This window comes from Nymphaea colorata, chromosome 10 (genome assembly GCF_008831285.2).
Source record: "Nymphaea colorata isolate Beijing-Zhang1983 chromosome 10, ASM883128v2, whole genome shotgun sequence".
Lineage (NCBI taxonomy): Eukaryota > Viridiplantae > Streptophyta > Magnoliopsida > Nymphaeales > Nymphaeaceae > Nymphaea > Nymphaea colorata.
Genome location: NC_045147.1, coordinates 8,710,016 through 8,721,885, shown reverse-complemented (window position 1 = coordinate 8,721,885; position 11,870 = coordinate 8,710,016). Strand labels below are relative to the sequence as shown.

At 41.6% G+C, this 11,870-nt stretch overlaps 1 pseudogene; it reads left to right on the top strand.

The window, feature by feature from the left end:
• Positions 1-5,590: 5,590 nt before the first annotated feature.
• LOC116262238 (chaperone protein dnaJ 49-like) lies at positions 5,591-6,936 on the top strand (annotated as a pseudogene).
• Positions 6,937-11,870: the final 4,934 nt, after the last annotated feature.

The window sequence follows — 11,870 nt, the reverse complement described above, 5'->3', positions numbered from 1 at the left end:
TCCTTCCCTGGATGAACCAAGTCCTACTGTGGAGACTCAAGATGAGGTTGAAAAGAAGAATGAAGACCTTCCCATTGCCTTGAGGAAGGGTGTCAGGTCATGTACTCAACACCCTATTGGTAATTTTGTGTCTTATTCCAGACTTGGCAAAGATTACAAGTGTTTTGTTTCTTCTCTTTCTTTGGCTGTGATCCCCAGGACTATTGCTGAAGCTCAAAGTGATTCCAAGTGGGCTGATGCAATGAAAGAAGAAATGGAAGCCTTGAGAAGAAATATGACATGGGAAGTGGTGAAGATTCCTGAGGCTGCTCACTTAGTTGGATCCAAATGGGTATATACCATCAAGTACAAACTAGATGGAAGTGTTGAAAGATATAAAGCTCGTCTTGTGGCCAAGGGGTTTAGCCAGAAATATGGAATTGATTACTTGGAGACTTTTGTTCCCGTTGCGAAAATGAAGACAGTTAGAGTTATTATATCCCTAGCTGTGATGAAGGAGTGAAAGATGTACCAATTAGATGTTAAGAATGACTTCCTCAATGGTGACCTTGAAGAAGAAGTTTATATGCGTATGCCTCCAGGATATGAAGAACCAGAGAAATGTTGCAAGCTAAAAAAGGCCTTATATGGCCTCAAGCAATCACCCAGAGCATGGTTCGAACGACTGTGACGAGTAATGCTACATCATGGGTACAAACAAGGAAACAGAGATCACACTCTGTTTGTGAAGAAAAAGGAGGGCAGGGTCACTCTCTTACTTGTTTATGTGGATGACATGATTGTCACAGGAAATGATGAGGAGGAGATCATCAAGCTAAAAGGGTTACTAGCTACAGAATTTGATCTCAAAGATCTTGGCAAGTTGAGGTATTTTCTTGGTATTGAAATTGCTAGGTCTAGTACTGGCCTTGTGCTAAACCAAAGGAAATACACGTTAGATATGCTGGAAGAGACTGGTAAATTGGGGTGTAGACCTGCTTCTACCCCATTTGACACTGGGCACAAGTTGAGTCTTAGAGATGGAAAGCTACTATGTGAAGAAGACAAGGGAAGATTTCAGCGTCTAGTTGGAAAGTTGATCTATCTTACCCTAACGAGACCAGATATTACTTTTGTGGTGAATGTATTGAGTCAATTCATGCATGCACCAACTGATGCACATCTGAAGGCTGTAGACAGAGTACTATGTTACTTGAAGAAAAATCCCGGTAAGGGACTCTTGTATGTAAAACAAGAGACTGTGGAGATCGAGGGTTATTCTGATGCAGACTGGGCAGGTTGTGGTGATATCAGACGGTCTACTACGGGGTACTGTGTTTACTTGAGAGGAAATCTTGTCGTATGGAGGAGCAAGTGACAGGATGTCTGTTGTAGATCTAGTACAGAGGCAGAATATAGGGCCGTTGCTATAGGAGTGTCAGAGTTACTTTGGTTAAAAATATTGCTGACTTTGGTATAGAAATTGAAGGACCTATGAAGATGTATTGTGACAACAAGTCTGCAATCAACTTAGCCAACAACCCTGTTCTACACGACAAAACAAAGCATGTTGAAATTGATCGTCACTTCATTCGTGAAAGGATTGATACAAAAGAGTTGATCTTACCTTACATGAAGTCTGAAGACCAAACAACTGATGTTCTGACGAAAGCTCTTCCTTCAGCTTCATTTAAGAGGAATGTATCCAAGTTGGACATGTTTGATATGTATGCCCAACTTGAGGGAGAGTGTTGACGGATCTTATGTTTTGGGTCTGGGTCTGACCCGATCCAGTATGTCCTTATTAGCGCATACTTATATCTTTGTAACCCTAATCTTAAGTGTCAATGAAAAATCTTAAGAGAGAGAGAGTCTGGTGGCTAGTGGGCGCCAGTTCCTCCTCATCCATGGTTTTTTCCCTCTTGTTGGGGGTTTTTTTTCCACGTTACATCGTGTTCATCTTTTCTTGTCTCCCTCTATTTCGTGTTTCAACAATATATATAAACTGGCACATGTATATCCACAGTACGTGCGGTTTGTATTCAATACCAGTGGATGCACATCTTCATGAATTGATAAAGGATCTTACATAGACAAAGGTTGATAGTTTATACCTCATAATAATGTTATAGTGGTTGTCCCTAGTTCTTGGGAATTGAAAGCAGTCATACTGGTTTTGTTATGGGAATGGTGCTTAAGGTTGCTTTTCATGGGATTAATGGTACACTTCACGTTAGACTATGTCTAATACAATGGTACGTGCTTTGTCCAGTGGTCGGTTCTATTCTGGGAGATAGTATTGTGGCCTGAGCTTACTGCAATCACACACTCCTCCGTTTGCACTGGAGTACCCATATGGTATTGGGCGGCACAAGGGCTCTAGCTTTTGTTATATTTTTTTATTGGAGAGTGAGGAATCTCTTGTTTCCTCAACCTGCGTGCCTAGAGGGGCCGATCTACCACTTTGAGTGAAACTAGTGTTACAACCTTGCTGCTACAGTGGCATTCTGAGATATTTTAGGAGGCTTAACTATATGTTATCAATCTATGTAGATCACCTGGTGTATATTTGTTTTGTTTTGCTTGTGTTTTGTGCCCACATGGTTTTCTACTGATTTCTCATCACAATGATTATGTTCATTGCTAATGAACCACCATTGAAATCTTGCAATACATAAAGGTCTGGTATAACTCACTTATGATAATAAGTTCTATCTCAAAAAGGCATTATGAATCCAACAACTTATGGATGTAGACCATAAGCCCCTGTATAGTTTTTTTGACATAATTGTATATTTATTTTGTCAAACTATGTTCCACCCGTGATTGGATGTTGCCATACTTAGAAAAATCAAACCATTTTTTCTATCTCTACATGTAGTTCTTGAGAGATCGTGGGCTATAGGATTGGCATCCTCAGTCTTTATGATGGACTGGCATTGGTGATCAAGACACTGCATCGAATTTGGGCTTTGTGGATATTGTCATTGGTTGAGTATAAGTATCTTTGTTTATTGGTGTTTGATTTTGTTGTGTTTTGGTCATCACTCAAGTTTGTTTAGCATGGTAAGACTCAAGGTTCACTCTCATTATTATAAAAAAAAGAAAAGAAAAAAGTTGGTGTAAAAAAAATTGGTGTCAAAAACTTGGGTCGTGATAGAATATGGAATCTTGGGTATGGGGTTTGGATTTTGGATTTGAGGCATGAATTTTTATTGAATTCGGTTTTGGATATGGTTATTTTGGAGATTGGTTTGATGAAATCAGATCTAAGTCAGATTTATAAGGATTTGGTTATTTGAAAATTGACTTTGGATCTTAAAATGTTAAATTAGAATAATTGGATTAAATGTGATGAAAATAAACTAAAATTTGATTTTGAAAAGCTAGGTTTAACCTCAAAATTGGATTTTGGGTTTGCAAGAGATTTGAAAACACTATTGACATAGTGTCATGTTTGGCATCAATATACAATTGAAATGAGTCTCATGCCAAAAAGACATTTTTAGAGGAGAATTTGACCACTTGTTCTCTTCAGCCTCAAAACACCAAACCATGAGAGCCACCCGCCTTGACCACCCTCCTAAGAACACGCATATGTCACTCTATTCACAATTAGCTGGACACTTGATGGTATATCATACGAGACCTAATAAAAAGGTTTGGGATTTCGACTCAAATAGAAACAACCAATGTGTGCCTGAAGGTGCTTAAATACTTCAATATCGTCTACAGCTTGCTAAATCTTTTCCTTGACAGGATGCTCTACAAGTACTAGCATGCAAAGAAATGAGGATTCAACCCATCGAGGTTCGGGAGCAGGAGCTGATACAACTGAGATGGATGAAGAACCAGGGAACAACAATGGAACATTTGTAGCAGCTAGGTCGGGTAATCAGTCAGGTAGCAAAGAAGAACCTGGTCCAGAATGCAATTTCAAAAGGATGAAGAAGCCACGGCTAAGTTGGCAGTTTCAGGGGTAATGTGCAGTGGTCCAAGATCACTCACTCGCCAATCTGCTGCAGCTGCAGCTGTATCTGGGAGTGCTGGTGGACATTTGAGAAGTGGTGATGCTAGCCAGGTGGTATATGCAGTGGCTGATGTAGCTGCCAATCTGCTAATACCGTACTTAAGGATGTCAGCAATGGGGTGCCCACCCCACGCCTGGATTCGATGAGCATACCGAAGGTCAAGGCAGTCTCTAGAAGAAACTCTAGTAGGTTGGAGTCCTAGAGGAGAAGACAGACTTTTGATTCAGACAGTGAAGGCTCATCCACCCTCGCCACATTAAAGATCCTCGATGGTTAAATCACACTGTAACCCCACATAGAAAACAAGCGAAAATCCATCTTCACGGACACCAAAACCAGGAAAAGATTATTTTCAGAAACCCAATACATAAGTTTCTGGCTCAGATTCGACGCCATCCCTTAACCGAACTCCATCCTCATAAGAAAGTCTGTTAAGACAGGTCTACTTCCAACCACTACTCAATTCAATTCGACGGAAACGATAAAATTTCCATACTAACAAGAACAAGGATGAGGAGGAGGAGGAGGAGGAGATGATCTATCCGTCTAGGATTCAGAGCTGGTTACAACATTAACGAGATGCTCGAGCGAAGGGACTCGGTTTACCATTTTGGCAAAGCGTTCAGTTTTTTTCGTTAGATTCTCAGGCCTTCGCTTCATCTAGTGCTTCAGTTGTCAACTCAATGGATCATGAGTCAGGCGAAACGAAGCAGCAGGAGGAGGACAAAGCCGGAGCATGTGCAACAAAAGGAGGCGGAGGTCATGTTTTGCAAGAAGCCTCACCTAACGGGTTAAATGACTTTGCTCATTTTCCTGGGCTCCCAATGCCTGAGATATTGCATGGGATGCTTGTCTGAATCTGGTGGAACTCCTTCATTTTTGCTGGCCATGACCTGCCCTCTATTTGCCAAGAGTAGCTTTTTGGTGCACTACTATATTTTGTTTGCATGGTTTGCAGGTAGGCTTTTATGCATGTTATACAGTTTTAGAGTCCTATGCTTGTTGATTTTTATGAAGATCATGATGCCATGCTTGTCTGAATCTGGTGGAGCTCCATTTTCACTGGCCATGACCAGCTCCTGCCCTCTATTTGCCAGGAGTAGCTTTTTAATATTTTGTCTGACTTCAAAGCACTTCCATGCCCACCCCCTTCCAGGATTTGTTGAATTTGGCTAGTTATCTTCATCGAACTAAGGCTTGATTTCAACTGAGAGTCAAGTTCACGGGGGTTTGTCGGATTGGGGCTTCATTGGACTCACAGGTCGGAATTTTGATCAATTTTGGAGTTTTAGATCGTCCCCAAGTTTTGTTTTCTGGAAATTTATTTCATTTTATTGAATTTTGTTGGTTACTTTTCCTGGGTATCCCCAATTTTTCATGGGCTTCATTGTTTTTGTTCGTACCATTGGTGACCTTCTTTACTTAGAGGAACATGGTGGTTAGATGTGTCCAGTGAATTTTGGTGTTCTTTTCTGATCTTGGTACCAAAATTAGGGGGTTAATTTTGTATAGTCGGTGTAGAAATCGATACCAATAGGGGCGTGAAGGATTTGGTGTGAGGTACTCGGATGGTTTCATCCATGGATGGTAATAAGGATGAGGCATTGAGATGCATCAGTATCACGAAAGAGGCACTCGCTTCTGGTGTTGAATCCCGAGCGCTGAAGTTCATTCGAATTGTGTGCCCGCCTGGTCGTGCGTTGGGCTGGCGATGTGCACAAGGGCCGGCAGCGTTAGTGTGAGCTGCAGGCTGAGATCCACCGACCACGAGAGGTCCAAGGCTGTGAAGGTGCTCACGGGCTGCCTTGGGTGCTATGGCTGTGGCTGCCTAGGGGGTGGACCAAGGTGGCTCGGGCAATCTAGGCTAGGCTCGGGCTAGGTGGGTCCACTAATGACTAAGTTCAGATTGGTTTATAAATAGGACACGAGGTAGGTTAGGTGGACTGGGTTCAAGAGTCCAAGTCTGGGTTCAACCCTTAGTTAAGCACACTAACCTTTCAAATTTGAAGCCTAGAGTCGTATGCTTCTCCCTCCTAGTTGCCTAGAAGAAGATGAGCCTTCCCGGGAACGATGTGGCCTCTAGCCCTCATGGTGGTGAAGTGGTGGCTGTGCCTTAATCGCTGGAATGTAGTTGGGGAATACCGTGGAACGTGGAGAACTCTTCACGCCGGAGCAAGAGGAGATCTTCAAGCCGTCAATCCTTGGGCGAGTGGACGAGTAGAGAGAAGAGAATTAGGCAAAGAGAGAAGAAAAGCCCGCTGGTTTTGAGAATGCCTTTGAAGAATTCGCCATTAGAGGTCGATTTCCCTCGATGGTAATTTGCAGGTTGATGATCTTCTGGCTGCTTGTGAGAGAATGAATCGTGATTCTGAAGTTTCTAAGGAAGAAATATCTCAAGGGAAATGAGAGGGGAATTCGAATCGGCAAGAAAAGAAGGCACGCGCGGGTTCTTCGAATGGTAGATGTGATTTCACCGAGAACATGCTGCATTGATTCGGCAAGTCATGAGGAGCAAGGATTACTATGAAATTCTTGACCTTGAGAAGACCTGCTCTGTGGAGGAAGTCCAGAAAGCCTACTGGAAATTGTCCCTTAAAGTTCATCCATATAAGAATAAGGACCCGGTGCCGACGAGGCATTGAAGATAGTATCAAAAGCTTTCAAGTGCTTGAGTGACGGTGAATTGCGGAGGCAGTACGAACCAAACAGGTCTGGTTGAAGATTTTCAGTTTAACCAGCAACACCATATTAGGAGGAGAAGAAGAAGAGCCAGGAATGACTTATTTGATGAGGATTTCGACCCAAACGAGGTCTTCCGTTCATTCTTTTTCGGTTCACAGGAAGAAGTCTTCCACAATGCGCACATTTAGCCAGGCATAGGGCTAGGGAACAAAGAGGAATTTTTGCACTACTATATTTTGTCTGACTTCAATCACTGAACACCAAGGTCAGGCTGTTTCTATTGTTATGGAGTTACTTGAAAGCGAGTATTGAAATTCAGACTCCTGTTGTCAACCAATCGATGAACAAAACAAGATCAATCTGTCTGAAGTGTCTTTTGACAGAAGAATGTTACCTTCTTCAGGTGGGACTACGTTGAGGATTCATTGAATAGAAAAGGGTCCGTGACCAAATTTTTCACGATCCGTATCAGGAAGTTTGTAATCGTAGTCCATCAACCACGATATTTCAATTACATCATAAGATCGCTAATGGGTGGGTGGTCTGATATTTATTCGCTACCAGGGGCAACCACATTTCAACTCCTTTGTCTCAAAATACGTGGACCATTCCCTCCTTTTGAGTCTTCTTTGAAAACTCCCAACATCCACTATTGGCGATCATGCTTTCAATGTCCCCTCCTAACCTGATCCATTCAGTCTTCCTCGTGCATTCCAAAAGAGGAATGCATCATCCACTTCACTGGTTTGTGAGCAGCAGAGTATTCATCAAAGGAAGTGTAGCATTGCATTAGTTTAGATAAAACTTTATTCATCAAAGGAAGTGTAGCATTGCATTAGTTTAGATAAACTTTATGGTTTCACACATTATGCATAGCATATTTAGCTTAAATCTTTATATTTTTTTATTATTGTGGAGAATTTCGATTTATGATTGTTGTTTTTATTGAAAAAGGGTGACCTCTCTCTTTGACCATGATAGATGTCATGATAAGTGGGAAAATCGGGGCATCCTCTTCCATGGCAATTGTGGAAGAAGCTGCGTCATTTTTTTTTTCTCTAGGAAAGCCTCATTTGATATCTTGCATGTGTGCTCCTAATTTTGCTACAGATGATCAAGACAAGAAAAGGGCTAGAATAAAAAAAAAAACTCAAACTTCCTTGCTGGCTTTGATGGAAACAGAGCACGCTCTTATTTTAGTTTGTGAGCTTTTCTTTATACCCAGCATGATAAAAAACTAGGCCTCTTTTAGAATCACAGTTCAGGGAGAGAATTATGTTAGCCTTTCCTTTACTATCAAGGGAACATAGAATTTCTTACCCTCTCCAAATAAGATGTCATGTTTCTGTCCCCCAACACCGAAAGTGGAGAGAGCTTTGTATAAAGCCATCATCTGTTCAGAGCAAGTACGGCTGGTTGTCAATTTCTGCTAGATGTTCTTCAACAAAGGATAAAATATTGGCTCTTCTAAGTATAAAACCTGATGCAGTTCTGTGCAAAGCTGGTGTCCTGAGCTCCCTATGCCTGAGATATTGCATGGTTTGCAGGTAGACTTTCATGCATGTTATACAGTTCAGAGTCATGTGCTTGTTGATTTTTATGGAGATTATGGCCTGGCAGCACCCTGCAGGTTGACTGGCATGTCGTGACAGGTACTCCATAGTCTAGACTGGCTCTAGCAGCTCTCATCATGACACCTCCAATCATCCACATAACCCAGGTATGAATTCGCCCTTGCATCGACCTCCCAAAATGGAGTTTTACCTCTCGGCATAGCAGAGTTTAGTAGTGGGGGTCGTTTCATAGAACCGGGTTGGGGAGGCATCTCGGTTTGAAGAACCAAGTTGGAGTGACATATCAGCTTCAAGAACCGGGTCGGGGAGCAACTCGGTTTCAAGAACCAAGTTGGGGAGACATCTCGGTTCGAGTTGAGGAGCCTCTCGATTTCAAGAACCAGGTTGGAGACTGTTACAGTCCAGGGTTCGGATCAAGAATCGGGTCTACTGGACTGATCGAGAAGATCACTATAAATAAGGGAATTGTGGGGGTCCTTAGGGTTATCGATGAACTAGGGATTTCCTCTGGTGAGGGTTGCTCTAACAGGGTTTGGGCAGTGTGTGTGGGTGAGTGTTTTCTTGTAGCAGGTGGATGTTAGCAGGTGGTGGCTAAAATGGTATCAGAGCCGGTCGTCTTCTTCACCAAACCAAACCACCTCTTCACATTGTCTGTTGATGAGGATGAGGATCCCGCAGTTCTTGAATCCTTCTGCAAACAATTGGAGGAAGAGAACCAAATCATGGACAAGTTCACGGAGGCGATGGAAAGGAAGGTTGGGAAGATCGAGCATTCCCGAGAATCCATGGATAAGAGATTGGGAATGATAATGGCACAGCAAAAGGCTTTCAAAGACCTGCTGGAACAATTGCTTAACAACTTGGATGGTAACATGATCAGAACTGAGAACATTCTAGAGTTGTCATACAAGGATGGAGAACAAATAGCAAAGGTAGTGTCCGCCTCTCAAGACGAAGAGATGGTTAAGGTCTGTCATCAACTCGTTTTTTATGGTAGCAACAATAATTTCCCTTGCGTTGAGGTCATGAAGCAAGAGATTGCAGGAAGTGAAGAGAACCTACAAGAAAATGGCCATAAAATCGTTAATGTTGATGAAAAAGGAACGAGCCAGATTTTATGAAATCTTGGATGTTCGTTCATACTTCATGTCGATTCAAGTTGGAAAAAGAAATAGTTGGAATTGGGAAGCACCATTTAGGCCATGGGGGCACATTCGTTCGATCACCCAAGAAAGGCACCATTGCCCTATCGCCAATAGTCAAACGGCAAGGTACACATAATTCTTCTTATGTTTATGTGGAGTTATCGGTAGAGCGCTAAGTCGCTTTGCTGGAGGCCTCACATGCGAATGGAAGGAGTGCAAAGCAGCCATGGAACCCGCCGTGGGGGAATGGCATGAATAGTCAGGTGATCAAGGAGGAGACGAGGCTGGCGACTCAAAGCAAGATGTAGAGACGGGAGGGAACGAAGATCATAGGCACCACTATTTGATATTACAGTTGGTGACCTTTTTCCCTTGGTGAATTGCAATCATGTTCCAAAAGGGGGCAAGTTCAACGTTGGGCATTCTCTTACCAATGGCAAGTCTGAGGATCAGGGAAAATCCTCATAAAATTCTGAAGGGTCCTTCGAGATCCGATTGCAAGGGTTTTGAGGGATATCAGACCATTGGGGATGAAATCATAGGCCGATTACAAGGAGAGGGGGAGAGGTTACATACCAGTGCCCCAGTTCTTGGAGCCAGAAATTGTCACTCCCAACCTTGACTGGGCTACAAGTTTGACTACTTGGAGGAGAAGGATAAAATCATGGTTGGTATGGGAGTTCCTTACTCAAAAATTGATAGGGAGAAGGTCCTAGTGGCCTGCAAGACGGTACAAGGAGAGCACACCTTCGATGGTAAAGAATGCATATATACTGATATGGAGGGCTACTCTTAAGCTGTGGTGAACCAGGCAGCGGGCTTAGAACAGTTCATAAATTCCGACAATACCTCTGAAGTTTGGGTCAATTAGTAAATGCCCCAAATTGGTAAGTGAAAATGTTGATTTGCACGTGCTGAAATACTAAGGAAACCCATCATCGATTTACACAAGTACTAAATCATTTCTGTCTTTGAGAAAGAAAGGTTAGTTCAAATCCTTGTTAAATATAGAAACTGCTTTAGTTTTGATTGTGCCATATATGAACAATGATTTTGAAGTAAAGCTTGTGGAAAGTTCAATATTCAGCTATAGACAAGCTTGGCCATGATTGTACACATTCTACTTAGGGAAGGATATGCTCTAGAAAAACATTTTTCCTTGTTGGTAGCAATGATCAGTAATCACATATTGGAACCATGATACACCAATGTCCGACATTTCTCTTGAATTTTTGTGCAAGAGACTGCTTTCATTAAAGAGAAACCTATGTGTTTCCTCATTGATTTTAATGATCATTAATCACATATGGAAAGCTTGAGAGATCATTTCCCCTCATTTCTCATGAATTTCTGTGCAATGTTTAGCTTTCTTACAGACAAAAAGCACATTGTATCTCATAAAACCACAATCACATACAGAAACCTTGAGAGTGCATTTTCTAACTTTTCATGTGTACTCCTCAAGACATTGTTGTGTAATGCAAACTTCGTATCACTGTCTCTCTCTCTCACTCAATCTATGGAAAGTTGTAGACTGCTTTCATTGGACACTGATGTATGTATTTATGAATCCATGATGCAATTCCTTTCATTTATGCAATTGTCTAGACATGTCATAATAGATCTCCAGTCGTAAACTGAGTGTAAAATTTTTGTCAAAGCTATATAGATGACTAAACGAATGCATCAATTAAATTTAGTCACTTTCATGTAGCTAGCACGGACTGCATGTGATTGGGAATTAGATGAACAAGTTAGGTTTTGAAGAGTGCTTAAACCTAGTTGATATGTTGGAGTATCACCAAAGAGAGGGCTAGGTCTGAATACAGTATTGTAAAGGAGGCTTGGTAGAAAGGGCCATGCTGCATTCACCTTATTGCATTCTTAATTGTGCTTCTTTCAGAGCATTATTTGTTACGGAACTAGGTATGAATGCATTAACCTTTTAAGGGAGTATTATGCATGAAAATATAAGCTGAAAAAACAACAAGTCGAGCTTCTTATATGGCGCAGAACTGTGTATGCCGCATTTGACATGCTAAAGTGTCTTCTATATTCATTTGACCTTTGATCTTCTCAACGGTACATTCTACATTCTATAGTTGTAATGTCTCACACGATAGCAAATGCAGTAAAACAGAGCAAAGAGTTTTGTTCCTTTCTCTGTTGCTGCACTTGATATGAACATCTCATTTTATTCTTCAGGAAACAATATTGGACGAGGAAGAAGTATAAAATTGGTAGCTATCCTACATCCAGTGGTCAGCCATTATCAAGATTCTTCTACTTTCAGTGAGAGGGCAAACTTATCCAAGTCCTGCTAGCCAGTTTAGGTTAACCTTCTCAAGCTTAATATTCTTGTCATGTAAATCTTTTTTTTTTTTCAGTTCAACTGTTTCCAGTCATTAATGTGAATCTTCATTTGATGCCTTCTATTTTTTTAATTTGTCAACATCCTC